This window comes from Hibiscus syriacus, unplaced genomic scaffold (assembly GCF_006381635.1).
Source record: "Hibiscus syriacus cultivar Baekdansim isolate YM2019G1 unplaced genomic scaffold, ASM638163v2 tig00110888_pilon, whole genome shotgun sequence".
Taxonomy (NCBI): Eukaryota; Viridiplantae; Streptophyta; class Magnoliopsida; order Malvales; family Malvaceae; genus Hibiscus; species Hibiscus syriacus.
The window spans coordinates 623,169-642,327 of record NW_024062898.1 but is presented as its reverse complement, the minus strand read 5'-3'; the positions used below and the strand labels follow the sequence as shown (position 1 = coordinate 642,327).

The 19,159-nt window shown below is 36.9% G+C and overlaps 1 pseudogene; it reads right to left on the bottom strand.

Annotated features, from left to right (window-relative positions):
* Window positions 1-448: 448 nt before the first annotated feature.
* LOC120144319 lies at window positions 449-14,279 on the bottom strand (annotated as a pseudogene).
* Between the last annotated feature and the right edge of the window lie 4,880 nt (window positions 14,280-19,159).

Genomic DNA, 19,159 nt, shown 5'->3' with positions numbered 1-19,159 from the left:
ATAACAATTAGTTGAAAATTTGTTAGTGTTAGTTAATATTAGATGGTGATTTGAGTTATATAATGCCATTTACTAAAGTGGCTTTTACCCAAAAACTGTAATCGTTTTTACTAATAATAAACTCATCTTATATTTTTAGTCTCTGTTTTGTAAGTTAAACTCCTAAAACAACCACAGCCCCTTATTATTTCTCCACTCTGGCCATCCGCCATTCTTCATTTCTTACCACCAATGGCACCTTTCTCACAAAGTGTTTGACGTATTGATTGTGACTGATGTCGGGTTTCGGAAGAATTCTATAGTTGATGGGTACGTACGGATTGAACAGTTCGGTGAGGCTTTGGGAGTGTTTAAGAAGAAGAAATACATTTATGTTTTTTGTTGACTAGACTTAATAACCAATACAACAATAACTAGTCATTGATCCATGGTCGTAGAGATTGATCGATCAGATACGACTATAATTTACAACAATAACTATGCCTCCCCATTTTGAATCTAGCAACACAATCACATTCTTGTAATCACTTGGACTAGTCACCCACGTTGGCTTTCCCCACCCAAAATCCATTTCATGAACTGGATACCCACACAAATTTGTATTGATGTCTTGGGATTTACCTTTCAGGAGCTGAGTAATTTGTTTACGATACTCTAGAATTTCGTTATATCCTTTCTCGCTCTTAATTACCTTCACCTTATCATTGTAAACGTTGGTAAACTCGGTCTTCATCTTAGAAATCAGTTGATGGAGTTGCACATCATTCTCATCGAACATCATTGTGTATTTCAATATCAGGTTCTCGATCGTGTTTTCGGGCAAAGGCGGAATCGTTCTTTTACGTAAATTCACGACCTTTAGCAAAGCAGACTGCCGTGATCGAGACGATGATGACCCGTGCATTGATCATGAAGAAGATGCACTACCAACGGAAGCACATCTTAGTATGATTGCCAACACGATATCCATGTCCTTGATGTTCTGCTGCTGCTGCCTCATGGCGGAAGCTACTCTGGCTTTGAGACTCGTTACTTGAGGTTCACGAAACACAAACCTCTTGGTGGTGCAAGTATGATTCGTGGGCGGAGGAGGAACGGATGTGATCACTATATCCAAAGGCGGTAACAACGACCCCTCGACAGTCTCGGTAACTCGATTCCGCTATATTCACGTCCACTGATGGCAATCCAACTCTGAATGAAGGCAAAAAAAAAAAAACAAAGCATCGCCAAATTTCTGCGAAACCGAGATAACAACAGATGTTCCGCCGCATACAAAGCTAGTGAGTTAAACAAGTATTGGATGGAGTACAACATGCACGAGCATGCAGCATGTGTTAGCTTAGCTTATCAGCTTATGTTAGTTTGTAGCATAACTGTTTTCTGTTATAGCTGTTATAGTTGTTAAACGGTTACCACTTCATGTATAAAAAGAACATATGTATTACTTGTATTCAATCAATAAACAAATATTCAGTTTTACATCAATTGAGTTTTCCATTATGGTATCATTCGCTCAGTTGGTTCTGGGATAAGCTTTTTTTTTCTCTTCTGTTGCGTGATACATCTTGGCAAGATTTATGGATCCATCCTTGCAAGAATTGGTGTCATGGCGTTCAACAGTTCTGGAAACATTCTTAGAGGTTCAGAGTCATTAAGGTCTAGCAAGATGTTTACTAATAAACGCATAAACATCATGCTTGATGAAATGAATTTCCTTCGATGGAAGCAACATGTCCTTTTAACAGTTCGAAGTCATAGGCTTGAGAGATTACTCACCGGTGATCTTAGCTCCCCTCCTAAGAGAATACTGCAGATGGCAATCTTGTAATCAATGAGGAGTATGATGTGTTTGTGGCACAAGATAGTGCCTTGGCCTCATGGCTATTATCCACCATCAGTGATCATTTACTTCCATAGTTCGTTGGTGCTGAAACTGCTGCTGAGGTATGGGCTACAGTTCTTAAATTCTTTTCAAATCGATCTACTACAAGCATTATGAGCTTGCATTGTAAGTTACGATCCATCAAGAAAGGAGATGAGAGCATGCGATCATACCTAACTTCAATCAAAGAAGTGTGTGATGCATTACCAGCGTGTGGCAGTGCCATATCTGACATTGATCAAGTTACCACAATTCTGAATGGACTTCCATTTGAATATCAATCTTTTGTTGCTGTTATTACAGCAAGCAAAGATGCCTTCACAGTGGATGGAGTCCAGTCTATACTAATTGATGCAGAAGCTCAGCTTAAAAGCTTTCAAGTACAGTCTCAACCACTTCTCAGTGCCAACGTTGCACATGTCCAGAATAAAAATCAAAGGAAATTCTCTGATCAATCAACTGATCAATAGTACACTGGAAATGAAAGAATGTTACAGCAGTACTCTCATGGTCGAACAGGTACACGAGGTCGTGGAATAGCAAGAGTACAATGTCAATTGTGTGGAAAGATGGGGCACACTGTGGATTGATGCTGGCATCGGTTTGATCAGTCATTTTCTAGAGTTTTGGCTGACAAACACGAGTTTTTCAACACACAGGTAACTAACTTTGAAAATGAATGTTATACATGTACGAGTAATGGATGTCCTCCAGTACATACCTCATCTTCATCACCTTCCAGCTCGGATAAATGGGTTATAGACTCGGGAGCTACTCACCATATCACCCCAGATAACTCTAAACTTAATAATGGATCTGACTATTCTGGACCAGGTAAGTTAGTTGTGGGAAATGGACAGAATCTTGACATATACAAGACTGGCTCATCCCTTATTCAAACCAGATCTCGAGCCCTTTACATTAATAATCTACTGCATGTTCCTGATGTCACTAAAAATCTTTTATATGTCTCTAAGTTTGCTAGAGAGAATGGAGTATTCTTTGAGTTTCATGCAAGTCAATGCCTGGTGAAGGATGAGAAGACTAGAGAAGTACAGCTACAAAGGTGGGGGACTGTTGGTCTGTATCAGTTTGCTGCTGATAATGCATCTTGTAATAAGAAGTCAAGTTCAATAGTAGTAAAGGTGGGGGACCGATTGCCCACTAAGGTCCTGCATGGAAAATCACCCTTTGAAGCACTTTACAACAAGCAACCAAATTATAATGATATGCGTGTTTTCGTGTGTAGGTGTTTCCCACATCTTCGAATGTTTCAGCAATATAAGTTGGACTTTAGGTCTCAACCATGCACATTTCTTGGCTATAGTGCCCATCATAAGGGATATCAATGCTTGACACCAAGTGGGAAAATATATATCTCGAGACATGTAGTTTATGATAAATCTTGTTTTTCCTTTATAGGAAGCAGTGACAAAGCAACCAACACGGGTCATATTTCTCCTCGAAAGCTAGGAGTCATAAATGGTGCTCATAGAGTGTGTGGTCGAGCTGATAATTGCATGAACATAGGTCAAAGTCCACAGATTAATTCTCAACCACCTGTAGGTAGTACAATTCAAGATTCTAGGCTGATGAACCAGTCTGCTGAAGCTAAAGATGATGGTTATGTTCATCATGATATAACTGACAATGAGGTTGAAGGGCCTGGAACTGAGCAACATCTAAATGCTGACAACAATGTAATGGATGAGCAACAAGAGATGACACAACCAGACTTAGAAGCTGCTCCAAGCTCCAGTGTTGTACCTAGTCATGACATGATAACTAGAAGCAAGAGAGGGATTTTCAAACCCAAAGTGTATCTGAGCATGCAAAATGATGAAGAAGAAGAGCCACATTCAATCCATGTTGCACTTAAATCTGTTAAATGGAAGGCAGTTGTTTAAGAAGAATATGATGCCTTGGTCAGGAGCAACTCATGGACACTGGTAAGACTACATGAGGGCAGATTCCCAGTTGGATGCAAATGGCTATTTAGAATAAAAAGAAATGCATATGGCACATTACAAATGTACAAAGCCAGATTAGTGGCTAGGGGTTTTTCCCAAATTCCTGGGCAAGACTTTCAAGACACCTTCAGTCCAGTAGAAAAGTCCTCCACAATCAATGTGATACTTGCAGTAGATATTCAAAAGAAGTGGTGCTTGAGACAGGTAGACATAAACAATGCCTTTTTAAATGGATATTTGCAGGAAGAAGTATATATGCAACAACCTCAAAGATTTGAAGAAGTTGACTTATATGGAACTCCCTTAGTATGCAAGCTAAATCGAGCCTTTTATGGACTAAGGCAAGCCCCTCGAAACTGGTATGTTAAGCTGAAGGAACACTCGGTACATATCGGTTTTGAAGCATCACTTGCTGACTGTTCATTATTTGTAATGAAAAAGGAAAACTATGAAGTTTATGTTTTAGTGTATGTGGATGACATAATTGTTATTGGCAGTATGAGTTGCAAAGTGGAAGAAGTGGTTAACTTGCTTAAAGAGAAATTTTATCTCAAAGACTTGGGACAACTTAGTTTCTTCCTTGGAATTGAAGTTAAATATGTGGGTGACATCATATTCCTGAGCCAAAGGAAGTATGTGATGGAACTGTTGGATAAAACACAAATGAGCAATGCCTCACCAATGCCCACACCAATGGTCTCCTCACTCAAGTTGACCAGAGAAGTTGGTAGTCCTCTCATTGATCCAAAGGAGTATATGAGTATTGTAGGATCATTGTTATATGCATGTCACACAAGGCCATACATAGCATATAGTGTCAATAAGCTGGCACAGTTTATGCATGCACCATGTGAGCATCATTTGTCTACTGTGAAACGTGTTCTCAGATATTTAAATGGTACTCTAGACCATGGACTCGTTCTATCTCGAAATGAGTTGCCTTTTCAACTTGTTGCATTTGCAGATGCTGACTGGGCAAGCAGTATGGATGATCGAAGAACAATCTCAGGCAATTGTTTGTATCTTGCTGGTAACCTAGTTACATGGAATTCCAAGAAACAGAAAATTGTATCTGGATCTAGAACTGAAGCTGAGTATAAAAGCTTAGCTGACACATCCTCTGATGCTACATGGGTAGTTGTATTGCTTGACAACATGGGGATTAAGCTACAAGGCACGCCTGTAATTTGGAGTGACTATTCCAGCACCATTTCGATGAGTGCCAATCCAATTTACCACTCTAAAACTAAACATGTGGAGTTGGATGTGCATTTCGTGAGAGAGAAGGTGGCAGCAAACAGATTGAAGGTAAACTATGTTTCATCCTCGCATCAGGTAGCAGATGGCTTCACTAAGGTGCTATCAAAAGATTATTTTCGTGTGTTTAGATAAAGATTGGGTGTTGTGTCGTTAAAAGAAGTTAAAGATGGAAGAAGCAGAGAGCATATTGGATGGAGTACAACATGCACGAGCATGCAACATATGTTAGCTTAGCTTTGCTTATAAGCTTATGTTAGTTTGCAGCATAACTGCTTTCTGTTATAGCTGTTATAGTTGTTAAACGGTTGCCACTTCATGTATAAAAAGAACAGTTGTATTACTTGTATTCAATCAAGAAACAATATTCAATTTTACATCAACTGAGTTTTCCATTAACAAGCAAGATACAGGTCAAAGTTGAACGGATGGCTTTGGGATCAATAGATGGGACCAAGTCCTTAAGCAAATCGGGATTAGGATTAGCCATAAACTCATTGAGTCGGCACCGTGATTTAGCTTCAATAAAACAAGCTCCTCCATCGTTGCACTCGATGGTCATCGATTCCATGAGCTGACCGGCAAGCGGGTAGAAATGGTGTAAAATTTGGGATAATAAGTTATCGAGTGATCGGGACTTCTGCCAAGTGTTCGAGGCGGCATTGTCGGAGGGATAGAAGAATATGACAGAGCCGTAGTGAATGACGAGAACCTATAGTTCTAAAGTAGAAAGATTAAATGTTTTGAGATGGTGAGGGATTGGAATGGAGGGTTTAATGTTTTTTCTGGACACAATTTCAACCATCATTTTCTCTATCGCTTTGCAGCTTCCTTAACAGCTTAATTATTAATCTGCCTTATCTTGGCTTACCCTCTCTTTGCCCTTTTATACACATACATATAATCCCAGAAATTAAAGCAGCCACTAATGACCTTTCAGGAAGGAAATATTTCAGGCGTGTTGGAAAGATGGGCTTGCTTTATTTGAATTCAGAGGGTTGATAAAAATATTTTATGTATAAATAATTAAATTTGGTTAGTTGAAATACAATTATACAGTGTAGAATGCTATGTTTGCGATAGGACAAAAGTATGAGGAGTGAATCCTAATCTCTTGATTACGTCGAAGCATGACGACACAAATATATTAGATGAGTCAAGATATGATAAAAAAATAAAAATTACTAAAACAATATATAAGTAGTATGAATATGTTATAACTAGTTAAGCAATTTTAATGGTTAAAGAAGTGTTATTCTCCTAAAAGATTCGGGACTAAAGCAACTGGGTCTATAGATATATGTGGGTTGTCAATACTTATAAAGATTTTAAACATATAATTTCTTATAATCACATTATTCTATTAAAAAATTAAAAAGTGATGAAATCTGGAAATAATATACTAATGAGGATATTGTATTAAACTATAATACAAAGGTAGTACCGATACTCCCTTTAGGAGTACCGATACCCCTTGTCCTGAGCAGCTTTATTTTGCACGAAAATTGATCCCCAACGGCTCCAAAACACCTCCAGTGGTTAGAAACGACCACAACAACATTCCAACATATAAACAAAGTTGAGGACACTTGAAGAATGGTTAGAACACCCATCCAAGCATTCAAACACAAGAGGAGCTTATCACTCTTTATTTAAATTTTCTTGTAAATATTTTGTTATTGTGAGCTTTTAATTTGTAAATAACTTTCTTTTTAGAGGTTTTATTTGTATACAATCTTTTCCCTTGTAAAGGGTTTTTGGTTCTATCTTAGCCATTGAAAAGATAGGGAGTTGTAAAGGTTATCTCTTTATCCTTGAAAAAGAAAGAACAAATTAAAGAATTTGTTAGAAAATCCTTAGTGATGAGCTAAGGTAGTGGAGGTAGACTTGGTTAATAAGTCAAACCACTATAAATCATTGCATTCATTGTCTTATATTTTTTTCTCTCCTTACTTCCTAAATAAATTTCTATCAATTAAACCCCTTTACACTTTTTCGGTCGTCAATTGAGCCTTTTCATAATCTCAACAATTGGTATCAGAGCTTAACTTATTATAAGGTTTAATCACCTTGAGACGTTTCTAGAAGAAGTTATACTAATTCCCAACGCAACCGACAAAGAAATGACTTCCTCATCATGCTCGTTCCACATAGAAGACTCCCAACCGATCAACAAGCCTCCATACTTCAATAAACCCAACTACCATCATTGGAATAAGTTAATAAAGCTATTTATCCAATCCAATGATCTTGATGCATGGGAGATGATCGAGAATGGCTACTCTTCTCCAAAGAAGAAGAAAGAGTAGAGTGTCCAATAACGGAAGAAAGCTCAACTTAATGCCAATGCCATACACATGCTATTTTGTGCATTTGGTCTCGAAGTAAATGAAGAAGTTTTTTCTTTTTCAAGTGCTAAGGAGCTTTGGAATAAGCTCGAAAAGCTTCATGGAAATAAGAAAGAAGAACCAACAAAGGTGGTGTCCTTAATGGCTCGTGAAGAGCCCGAGGTATCTTCTAACTCAAATGAATTTAATGCATATTTCTTTTGATGAGTGTTAGGATTTTCGGAAGCTCAAATCGATAACCGAAACGGTTTGCAAAGAGGGGTCGGAACGGTTTTTGAGTTTAGGGAGTAAGGAGATTGAAAGATAGAAAATTACACAGCAATTTAGAGTGGTTTGACTTTCTCAACCAAAGTCTACGTCCACTACCTTAGCTTCTCACCAAGGATTTTCCAACAAATTCACTAATTTGTTCTTTCTTTTGAGGACAAAGAGATAACCTTATAACCCTCTAGTTTTTCCGGGCTAAACTATAACCTTTCTCTAGCTTTTACACGGGATTAGCTAGAACCTTTCCCCTTTACAAAAGGATAAAAGAAGTAAATAAGAAAACCTCTCAAAGGTAGGTGTTTACAAGAATTAAGCTCACTAGAACAATATTTACAAGAGAAAATGAAAATAAGAATGAAAAACTCTTCTCTTGTGTTTGATTGCTTGGATAGTTGTTCTCTTCCTTCTTCAAGTGACCTTAGCTTGTATTTATAGCTTGGAATGTGTTTGATGTCGTATATAACCATTAGGGATGTTTTGGATCCGTTTGGGGATGATTTTTCTACTAAAAAAGGCTACCCATAACATGGTGCATCGGTGCACTATTAAGGTGCATCCATACCCCTTCATTAAATTCAAATAAATTAGTCATTACTAGCTGTTGTAGCCTTGGTGCATGGATGCACTACAGGGTACATCCATGCACTAATTGCATTCGAAATGGAGTGCATGGATGCACTACATAGTGTATCGATGCACTAGTGGCAGGTGCATGGATGCACTACAGGGGTGCATGGATGCAATTTGACACCCTTTAGCATTTTTGCTCAAATCCGAATTTAATGGACTTTGAATTATTTTTGAAACCTTTTTAAAACCTTGAATAAATTCAATTCAAGTCCAAAAAACATTTTCCTTTAAATTTTTTATATCGAAACATAATTCAACAATGAGTTACAAGTTGCCTACGATGAATTATTTTTGATGTTTGAGACCATGAACTCCAAATACAAGAAATTAATTTCTAAATTTAAAGTTGAAAATGATTTTCTTTTGAAAGCTAAAATGGATTTTGAAAAACAAAATGAAATTTTGAAAAAGGGTTTAGAGCTTTCAAAAATGAAAATTGAATGTTTTGAAAAAAATGTTTTGATTTAAGAGTTAAGCTTGAATGCTTAACAGAAGAAAAAGAAATCATTTTAAATAATTCATCTAGTTCCATAATGACAAAATGCTCAAATTGTCATTATCATGGTCACAAGGAACATAGTTGTCCTTTGAAGAAAGGAAAACATTTTAAAATTAGACAAGTATGGGTTCCCAAGGGAACAAGGGGCATTGAAACTAACGTCCAAGGATCCAAAGCAAATTGGATACCAAAATATACTTAAATGTCTTCTGTAGGTGTATGAGAGCAATGGTGATGAAGGTGAAGAAACTGAGATGCTCTAGCCACAATTGAAAATGAATGGGTAACCTCTAAGCTTAATGCTTTTGATTTTGATTATTTGGTTGTCATTTTTTAAGCATGCATGAGTTTTGATTTTAAATGATTTGAAATTTTTGTAGACACCTATTTTCTTAAAAGATAGAACTAGCAAGAGTTCCTCTCGTAGGAAGACTCTTCCACCACCATATCTTTTAAAGCAACAACCACACCAACAAACGTGCAACAACCGAGCAACGAGTCTAGTTGCATTAGGATTCTATTGTCAATAGGATTCTAAAAATAGTTAGTTTTTTCACTATAAATACATGTAATCCTCCCCATTTATAACACGAGTTACACAAAAGGAACGCCGGAAAAATACGAGCAAAGAAAAAGTGATTTCGAGGCTATTGTAAACGATTCGAAGTAATAAAGGTGAAAGTTTTTTACCTTTCGTTTGTTTCTCTTTACTCTTCACTTGCTTGTGTTGTTAATCGCGTTTTCTTTGCTTGAGAATCCCAAAGATAAATGTTTTAGCCGATGTCCCGGAGGGAGTTTTTCGAAACTTTGATTTCAGATCTACGTTCCCTAGAGACTATTTCGCAAAAACAAGTTACATTTTTGGAACGAGGGTGCAAAAATCTATTAAAAATGAAAACTTTTTTATTTTTTCCGGTTTTAATCTTCAATGTTCTTTGACATTTGCCCACTGATTTAGCTTTTATTTCAATTTAATCCCCTACTAATATCATATATGTTTACTTATATTTCCATTATTATTATTTTTTATTTCATTTATACTTTATTTATATATATATATATATATATATATATATATATATATATATTACTTTGATTTTCATATTCTTTATAATTTCATTTATTTTTGTTTTTTTATTTATTAGTATTTTTTATTTTAATATTTATTATTACTATTATTTTTATACCTTGTTTATAAGTTATTATATATATATAACTAGTATTATTACTATTTATGTTTGCTATTAACGTATATATTTATATTTTTATAATTATCGTTATAATTTTTATTACTATTTTACTTTTAACTTACATTTTTTTTATTTTTTTCTTTATTTTATGTGATTGTATTTTTTTCATTTATTTTATATTTTCTTTGTATTTTTCCTCATTATTTTTATTGTTGTTTTATTATTATTAGATTCATTACTTCATTCTTTTTTTTTGTTATTTTTACTTTTACTTCTTTTATTTTCTTATTTTTTTATCTCATTTTGTTTAATCGTGTTATTTATGTGTTTTCTTTGTTTTATTTATTTATTTTCATTATCTTTTTCCTCTAACGTGTTTCTCGCCTTTTTTTAAAAAGGATATTTTAAATTGAATTATGGTAAGTAATTTTGGATCGTAATTTTACCTTTTGAGTTAAACTTTCAATTTTCTTACTTAATGACAACTGAAAATTACGTAGTACCGAAAGGGCAATTCAAGGGTACTAACCCTTCATTGACTGTATCCGACTCCCGAATCCGACATATTTCTGGTAAGACGCAGATCAGATAAGAAATAAGGTATCCGATCAACCCACTTTTCGTAAAGTAAATGATCGGTGGCGACTCCCAATTCATTTAATCCACGTCGAAGCCCAATTCCGGGGCCCAACCGAAAGACGGCTATGACAGCTTGGTGACTCCGCTGGGGACAGGTAAGTGAGTCAGGCTAAGGTAATTTCCAATTGTCTTTTTAACGAAAAGGGTAAGTTTAAATTTTAAGGTAATATTTCGATCATTTTTTACTTACTTTTGATTATATTTTCGGGTAAATAGTTGTACTAATCGTTTTCTCATGATTTCAGCCCTTAAGGATTTTTTTCATCTAAGGCTCTAAACCCGAGCTCCAAACCCATTTTAAGTGGGGGTGAAAGCGACGCCTTCGTGTGAATTTATTCACCGTATGGGCCTAGCAAGTAGCCTTCGGGATTCATTTACCTTATGCCTTTGTGTGAATTTATTCTCCGTATGGGCATAAGGGAATGTGTCCTCTCGAGTTTAACTTAGTCCACACAAGCCTATGATGGGTTTAGGACTAAGGGTCTGGTAAGCCCAAGGGGGCACCAGCAAGGAGAACTCGGGTACCATTTTTAGAACCTAAACCGGGAGACTATGGAGAAATAGAACCTACCCCAAAACCCCATTTCAAACCCTAGGTTATTTTTACCCTAACCATGTTTTTTTCCTTCATACTATTCTTATTTTTCTTTCGTCATTTCTTATTTATTTATGTATTTTCATTTTACTGACCTGTTTGCCTTTGTGTTTGTTTTCTTAGCATTTGCATCATAACAAGAGGCCATTGATCACTAAAAAGGTATTTGTTATACACAAAATAATCTGAACAAATGGACAAAGGTGTTGTAATGCAAAAGATTAAAAACCCTGAGGTACGACTATGGTCCGAGAAGACTCAAAAGAAAAAGGGAGACAGTCTTCAAGGGAGCTATGTGTCAGAGCTGGTTAGCTACGCCTCTATCAGCCTAAAACAGAACAATGTGCAAGAGCTTTGAGACATCTGGGACAGTTGGAAGAATGATCAGAAACAGAAGTTCAGCCAACGGTACGGTGACATTGCGCTTTTACTCCAAGTTAAGACTGATGAGCCTTTAATCAGAGCCCTGGTTCAATTCTGGAACCCAGGATATAGTTGCTTCACTTTTAATCGGGAGGACATGGTGCCTACCATTGAAGAATACACTACACTGTTGCACTGTGAAAGCATCAGAATAGAGAAGGCCTACCTTAAACACATCAAGAGCCAACCTTTTAAGAATACACTAGCCAAGGTTGTCAGGGTTGATGAAAAATGGGTAATTGACCGGACTCAGCGCAGAGGCAGTGGGGAAGGAATTGAGTGGATCCATATAAGGCAATTAATAAAGAACCACCCTGATGAGTGGAAGACTATAGACCTTTTTGCACTAGGTCTATACGGGTTGATTATATTTCCAAAGGCTTTGGGTTGCATTGACGCAGCTGTGGTGGAATTGTTCGAGCAACTTCCGAAACGGGTTAACCCAGCACCAACCATCTTAGCCGAAACCTTTCGATCTCTCAACCATTGTCTAAGATCTGGCGGAGGAAGGTTCATTGGGTGTGTCTAGCTCCTTCAAGTTTGGATTCACAACCACTTTTGGAAGACTAACAGGGTTTCCTACTACCGATTTAGCACCATATATTCACCTTTGGGAGAGTTCATCATAATGAAATGGCATAAAGGTGCTTTAAAGGAAAAGTGGATGAAAGTTTTTACACATCTTCAGGATCGGGATATTACCTGGAGAGCCCCCTGGTTGTTCCTCGGTGACGTTCTTTTCTGGTGTGGGGATTCTGATACTATGACCTTGCTTGGACTTTGGGGTATAGTTGGGTATGCTCCGTTGTTAGCACTGAGACAGTATGGGGCACGTCAGTTTGTTCCCGTAATATACAGAATAATTAAATCAGAGTTTGTGTATAGCGGTGACAGTTATAAGAAGATGATCAAAGAAGCAGCCGAGTCATGGAAGAAAGTATCCCAGATAGATGTCGTGGCTGCTAGAGATATGCTTACTCTGGATTATATGGAGTGGCGAAGATTGAGAAAGAATGATAACATCCCAGTGCCAGACTGTGAAGACACCCGGACCATGGAGGAACATCTCAGGCTTGTCCCTTCTGAACTTGAGATAGTCAAGGCAGAGTTTGAAGCTATGAATAACGAGTTGAAGCAGAGGATTAAAGAACTTGAAGCTGAACGTTATCAATGGAAGCTAGATATCGACTCTCAGAAAGATAGAGCAGACAAACTGGAAAGAGAACATAAAAGAGTTCATTTTGAGCTCGAATATTTGAGAAAGGGGTATCAAGATAAAGTCAAGGATAACTTCAAGTTGAAAGAGCTTGGAAGAAACAGTTGAAAACTACGCAGAGACACTTAACAGAAAGTCATCATCAAAACCAATGCTTAAGAATCCAGATGGTTGACCTAGAAAAATAACATGAGAGAGATGTCAAAGCAATAGACGAGTTAGAAGTTATTATTGATGGATTCAAGAAGCAAGCAGCCGAGTTTCAGATAGTGCCATTCGACGGGGGTTTACAGTGACGTTTCCATTGGGAGCAAGCACAACAAAGGGTAAAAGCTAGAGACGCAGTCATCCGAGATTTCCTAGATCAAGTACAGAAGGCAACTCGTCATCTTCACGGCCTAGCAATGGAAGCCCGAGTCGTTCGACAAGGCATTCAACCAGTGATAGATGAAGGCAGAAGACTTGTCAATCTACTAGAAACTGTTCGGGGTCTAGAGGATTTAGTCCGTACGTACATTTGATTATTTTTATATCTCTTACAAGATAAAAATTTTTGTCTAAAATAAGGATTATTTATAGTAATGGACACTTTTCTGGATCAATGCCTCTAAATTTCATACATCATGCACTGCATACTTTGCATTTTATATTTCATGTTTGTTTTTTAGATTTTTCATGTTTTTACATTCGTATTAACAAACAAAACATGTCTCAGAAAGAGAAAGAGCAAACACCAAGTCTACCACCGCAAGCATTAAATACGTATCACCCACACAATACTCGAGCAAAGAAAAGATAAATGGAGGTCCGAATGGAAAAACTCGAGGAGAACATGCAAGACTGCAAAAAGAACTGGAAGATAAGATGGCTCAAAACAGTCAGAGCACTCTAGAGTCCATCAAGAAAAACCAGGTGTCCTTGGTCGACCAAATCATGGCCAAGTTATTGGGTTTACAGCAAGCTAGTGCAGTAGGGGGAAGTCCCTCCGAAGGGGTAACCATGTCACCAACCCCACAGGTGGTTATTTCACCCGGGATCTTACCCAAGCCACGAGAAAATTCTTCTGCTGTCAAAGGAAAATCATTATCTACTATGAAGGTGCAAACTTCCACAACTAATCCTGATAACCATCCGGATGATTACAACATCTCGGATTTCAATGAAGATGATAAAGCAAGAAAGATAGAAGAGAAAATCAGGATGTTAGAAGATCAAATGAAGATGGTCTAGGGAGACCATGATTATTATGGAGTAGACGCAATGAGCTGAGCCTGGTTCTAGATTTGGTGCTTCCACCAAAGTTTAAACCTCTTGAGTTTGAGAAGATCGATGGGAACAACTGCCCATCAGCCCATATCATTATATTCTGTCGGAAGATGATAAGATATGGGGAGAATGACCAACTCTTGATCCACTGCTTTCAGGAGAGCCTGTTCGGTTCAGCTTTCCGGTGGTATAACCAGCTCAGCCGAACTCATATCAAGACATGGAAAGACTTAGCTAAGTCTTTCCTGGAGAAATACAAGCATATTAACGAAATGAGACCAGACCGGGTTATGCTACAAGGCCTGGAGAAGAAGCACAATGAGAGTTTCCGACAATACGCACAACGTTAGAAGGATTTGTCTGTGCAAGTTCATCCACCCTTGGATGAAAAGAAAACTAAAAAACTATTTTTACAGACCCTGAAGGCACCTTACTTTGGGCACCTGGTGGCAATTACATCGGGAACTTTCTCAGATCTAGTCATGGCTGGTAAGATGATCGAGCTAGCTATAAAATAAGGAAAAATTGAGGGAGAGATCAACAATGTCAGCACCTACAACGCCAACAAAGGTGTTATGATCTCAAGTCCAAAAACTATTACAACTGTATCGTCTATTACTTCTAAACAAACTCAGAGAGAACCAAGGAAAGAAAAGATTCGTATCAGTCCAATCTCAATGACATATAAGGAGCTATTCCCAATGCTAGTTGAGAAGAATCTTCTGACTCCGGTTCAATCCAAACCTATAGAGGCCCCATATTAACGTCGTATGTAACTATCATATTGGGAGCTTAGGGCACACCACTAAGAAATGTGGGGCATTGAAACATAAGGTCCAAGATCTGATCGACTCAGGGGCATTCACTTTCAATACGTAATGAGGCATTCTGATCGAGAGTCGGATGGGGCATCCGTCAGGAATTTTGTTGCATTATCAAGCATATCATCTTGTTTGAACTTGTTTTTCTTTCGTACTTCTTATGCGTGAACATTTTTAAGTCACTTGACGTTTAAACATTTTAAATAAAATGCTTCCTTCTTAGGAAATGAGCAAATTTTAATCTTGAATTCCTTGAATATCATCTTAATTAAAAACTGTTTAATAATTGAGGTTGTAAATCTTTGAAAAATGACAATATTGAACCCTGCAAAACAAAGACCCCTTGGTCCTAATTTAAAAGATACATCAGACTACATGTTTTTCTCTTACCGAGCTAAGTTTTCTCTTCTCATGACGAGTCCATCCAAGGTTTGACATCTAGACACGTATAAAGAGTGAACAGAATGGGACAAATAGAACATGAGATTGCAAAACTAATTGGTTTATACCTTTGTTTATGATGTTCAGTGATGATAATGATCTTCACAGATGGAATAGTCGAGTAAGCCAATATAGGTTAGGTCAGTTGTTTGGAAATTGAACTCTAACTATGCGATCCCTTGACTTTCAAAAACACCTAGACTATAACAGGTTCTTCTTGACAATCTTAAGAAATTAAATCCGTAAAGCTGAGCTATTCTACTAAGGTAATTGGTTATATAGGAAACTCAAAAGCCCTAGTTTTATGAATAGATTACATTCAAACCATGACATTGCTCGGACACTTGGTAATTCGGTGTTTGCTCCATTGCTTTTGTCAGGCCAAAGAATGTGATGAGACGAACCCTTCAGTGATTTGTCTCTCTAAAGCTGAGCTATTCCACTAAGGCAATTGGTTATAGAGGAAACTCGAAAGCCCTGGCTTTATGAATAGATTAAATTCAAACCATGACATTGCTCGGACACTTGGAAATTCGGTGTTTGCTCCACTACTTTTGTCAGGCCAAAGACTTTGTGATGAGACAAACCCTTAAGTTAAACTTGGTAAAAGTGATTATAATACTAAGTTGTCACTCTAAAGCAATTGGTTGAACGCCCCGGCTTTATGGATTCGGCTGGCCAAAAAATGGCAAATTAAATCTAAATAAGGAGTTTCGGTGAAAATGGACTAAGGGAGTTAAAGAACACTTGTTATAGTCAAATACACACGAGCACTCAAGAATTTCATTTTTAGACCAATATTTATGCACTACCTTTATTAGAGGAGCTTACAAAACTTGAACAAACGAAAGATTTTAAAGAAATGAAAAAGAAGTGTTCTGAAAGGTCTAGCCATTGATTATGCTAGTTGTGTCATTTTGGTCGCATCCGATTAAAATATCAAACCAAGAAAGAGGGGCGAGTCTTGACCAAATCGATGAAACAAACCCACCTCTAAATCAACTTTTCGATTTTGATATTTGTCAAAGATTTGCAGCTATTAAAGCTTAAAAGAGAATTTGATTCTTGTGATATCCAATGAACTCTTATTTTATGATTTGTTTCAATTGTGAAACCTAGAAGGCGGTAGTATTTTTCAAAATTTTGAAAATTTGAAAGAAGAAAAGCCTTTCAAACAAGATAAGTTCTCTGGAAGCATATCTTGGAATTCAACAAATATCGCTCCGAAGCTCAAGATCAAAACTGAGGCAAAGGAAGCCATTTTTGGGGCAAAATTTGATAGGGGAAGGAAAAATTATCTTAGGTTGAGGTCTACAAGAGTACACCTTGGTGGAAATGAAGACAAACTAAGTCAGAGATAGAATGAAGACTGCTCACGCAACCATTCCCCTCACATATCAACATATACATCAACACATACATACATGACGCATGAAATTTGCATATTTGCATTCATCATCACGAGCAATATAAACCTTGATTTTTCCTCTCTTGAGGACAAATTCAACAACAAATAAATTTCATTTTGGCATATATCAAACAACCATCATCATGATAGTTACATCCAAATGCATTTTATAGATCTTTCAGGAAAAGATGAGATTAAAAGCCAACTCGACAGATTGAAAGATCGACATTCATCTTCATATTCAACATTTCCAATATAAATTTTGTCTCGTTTGAGACAGGCTCATTTAATGCACATGATTATCTCACTTGAGATTGTTTTTCTTAAAACATACTTTGTCTCACTTGAGACTGTTTTACTTTAAAGAAGATTTATTTCACTCAAGTTTGCTTTTCTTAAAACAGACTTTGTCTCACTTGAGACCGTTTTCACTCGAAAGAAGGCATTTCATTTCACTCAAGACTGTTTTTTAAAGAAATTTTGTCTCTCTTGAAACAAATTTCCTCTCCCTTGAGACATTTTCTTTTTGAACTAGGTTTCGTCTCTCTTGAGACAGTTTCTTTTGAAAAATAAACATTGAAAAAATTTCCCTTGAAATGAATTTTGTCTCTCTTGAGATAGGTTCCCTTGAAACAAAATTTTGTCTCCCTTGAGACAGTTTCTCTTGAAACATAAACATTGAAAATATTTCCCTTGAAATGAATTTTGTCTCTCTTGAGATAGTTTCTCTTGAAACAAAATCTTTGAATATGTTTCCCTTGAAACAAATTTCGTCTCCCTTGAGATATTTTCTTTTGGAACTAAGTTTTGTCTCTCTTGAGATAGTTTCTCTTGAAACATAAACATTGAAAACATTTCCTTTGAGATGAATTTTGTCTCTCTTGAGATAGGTTCCCTTGAAACAAAATTTTGTCTCCCTTGAGACAGTTTCTCTTGAAACATAAACATTGAAAACATTTCCCTTGAAATGAATTTCGTCACTCATGAGATAGTTTCCCTTGAAACAAATTTTGTCTCCCTTGAGACAGTTTCTCTTGAAGCATAAACTTTGAAATCAGTTTCCTTTGAAACAAAATCTTTGAATATGTTTTACGTTAAACAAATCTCGTCTCCCTTGAGACAGTTTCTTTTGGAAGTTTTTGTCTCTCTTGAGACAGTTTCTCTTGAAACAAATTTTGTCTCTCTTCAGACAGTTTCCCTTGAAACTTTAATCTTTGAATACAGTTTCTCTTGAAACACAAAAAACCTTTGAAATTGTTTCTCTTGAACACAAAAAAAACCTTTGAAAATGTCACATAACTCAAGGCTAAAAGGGTTATCTGTCACTAAAAGACCTTCGAGTTCGACTATACTCAACTCTAAGTCACATTATTTACAGTATAGCTCAAGGCAATAAGGGCTATCTGTCAATAAAATTGTCGAGTTCGATTCCATTCAGCTCGATGACACCTCAATCACACTATTGTCCGGCTGCAATCGAGGTTTTTCAAGCTGAGAAGAAGGTCTGGGTTAGTCGTGCCTTAGTAGAAAGAAGCCTCTTTTCCGTCAGCATAACTTAAGTCGAAAAAAGCTATCTGTCAGCGAAGACCTTTCGAGTTCGGTTTCATTCAGCTCTAGGGCATATCAACCACATTGTGGAGTCAAGAGATTACTTTCCAGTCGAATTTTTAGCCAAGGTCTTTAAACCGAGAAGAAGACCAAAGTGGACTACAATGATAAGCGACATTCTGATTCAAATCATTTCAAGATGGACTCGACTTCGCGACGGAGGAGCCATCCACAATTCAATTCGACAAGAAGTTATTCTTCAACTCTACTGAACGAAAATTTGTGTCTTTTTATCTTTGTTCTATTTTTCGTTCCATAAAAAATGACAAAGAGGGGCAGCTGTAGACACCCATTTTCTTTAAAAGATAGAACTAGCAAGAGTTCCTCTCCTAGGAGGACTCTTCCACCACCATATCTTTTAAAGCAACAACCACACCAACAAACGTGCAACAAGAGCAAGGAGTCTAGTTGCATTAGGATTCTATTGTTAACAGGATTATAAAAATAGTTAGTTTTTTTCACTATAAATACATGTAATCCTCCCCATTTGTAACACACGAGTTACACAAAAGGAACGCTAGAAAAATACGAGCAAAGAAAAAGTGATTTCGAGGCTATTGTAAACGATTCGAAGTAATAAAGGTGAAAGCTTTTTACCTTTCGTTTGTTTCTCTTTACTCTTCACTTGCATGCGTTGTTAATCGTGTTTTCTTTACTTGAGAATCCCAAAGACAAATGTTTTAGCCGATGACCCGG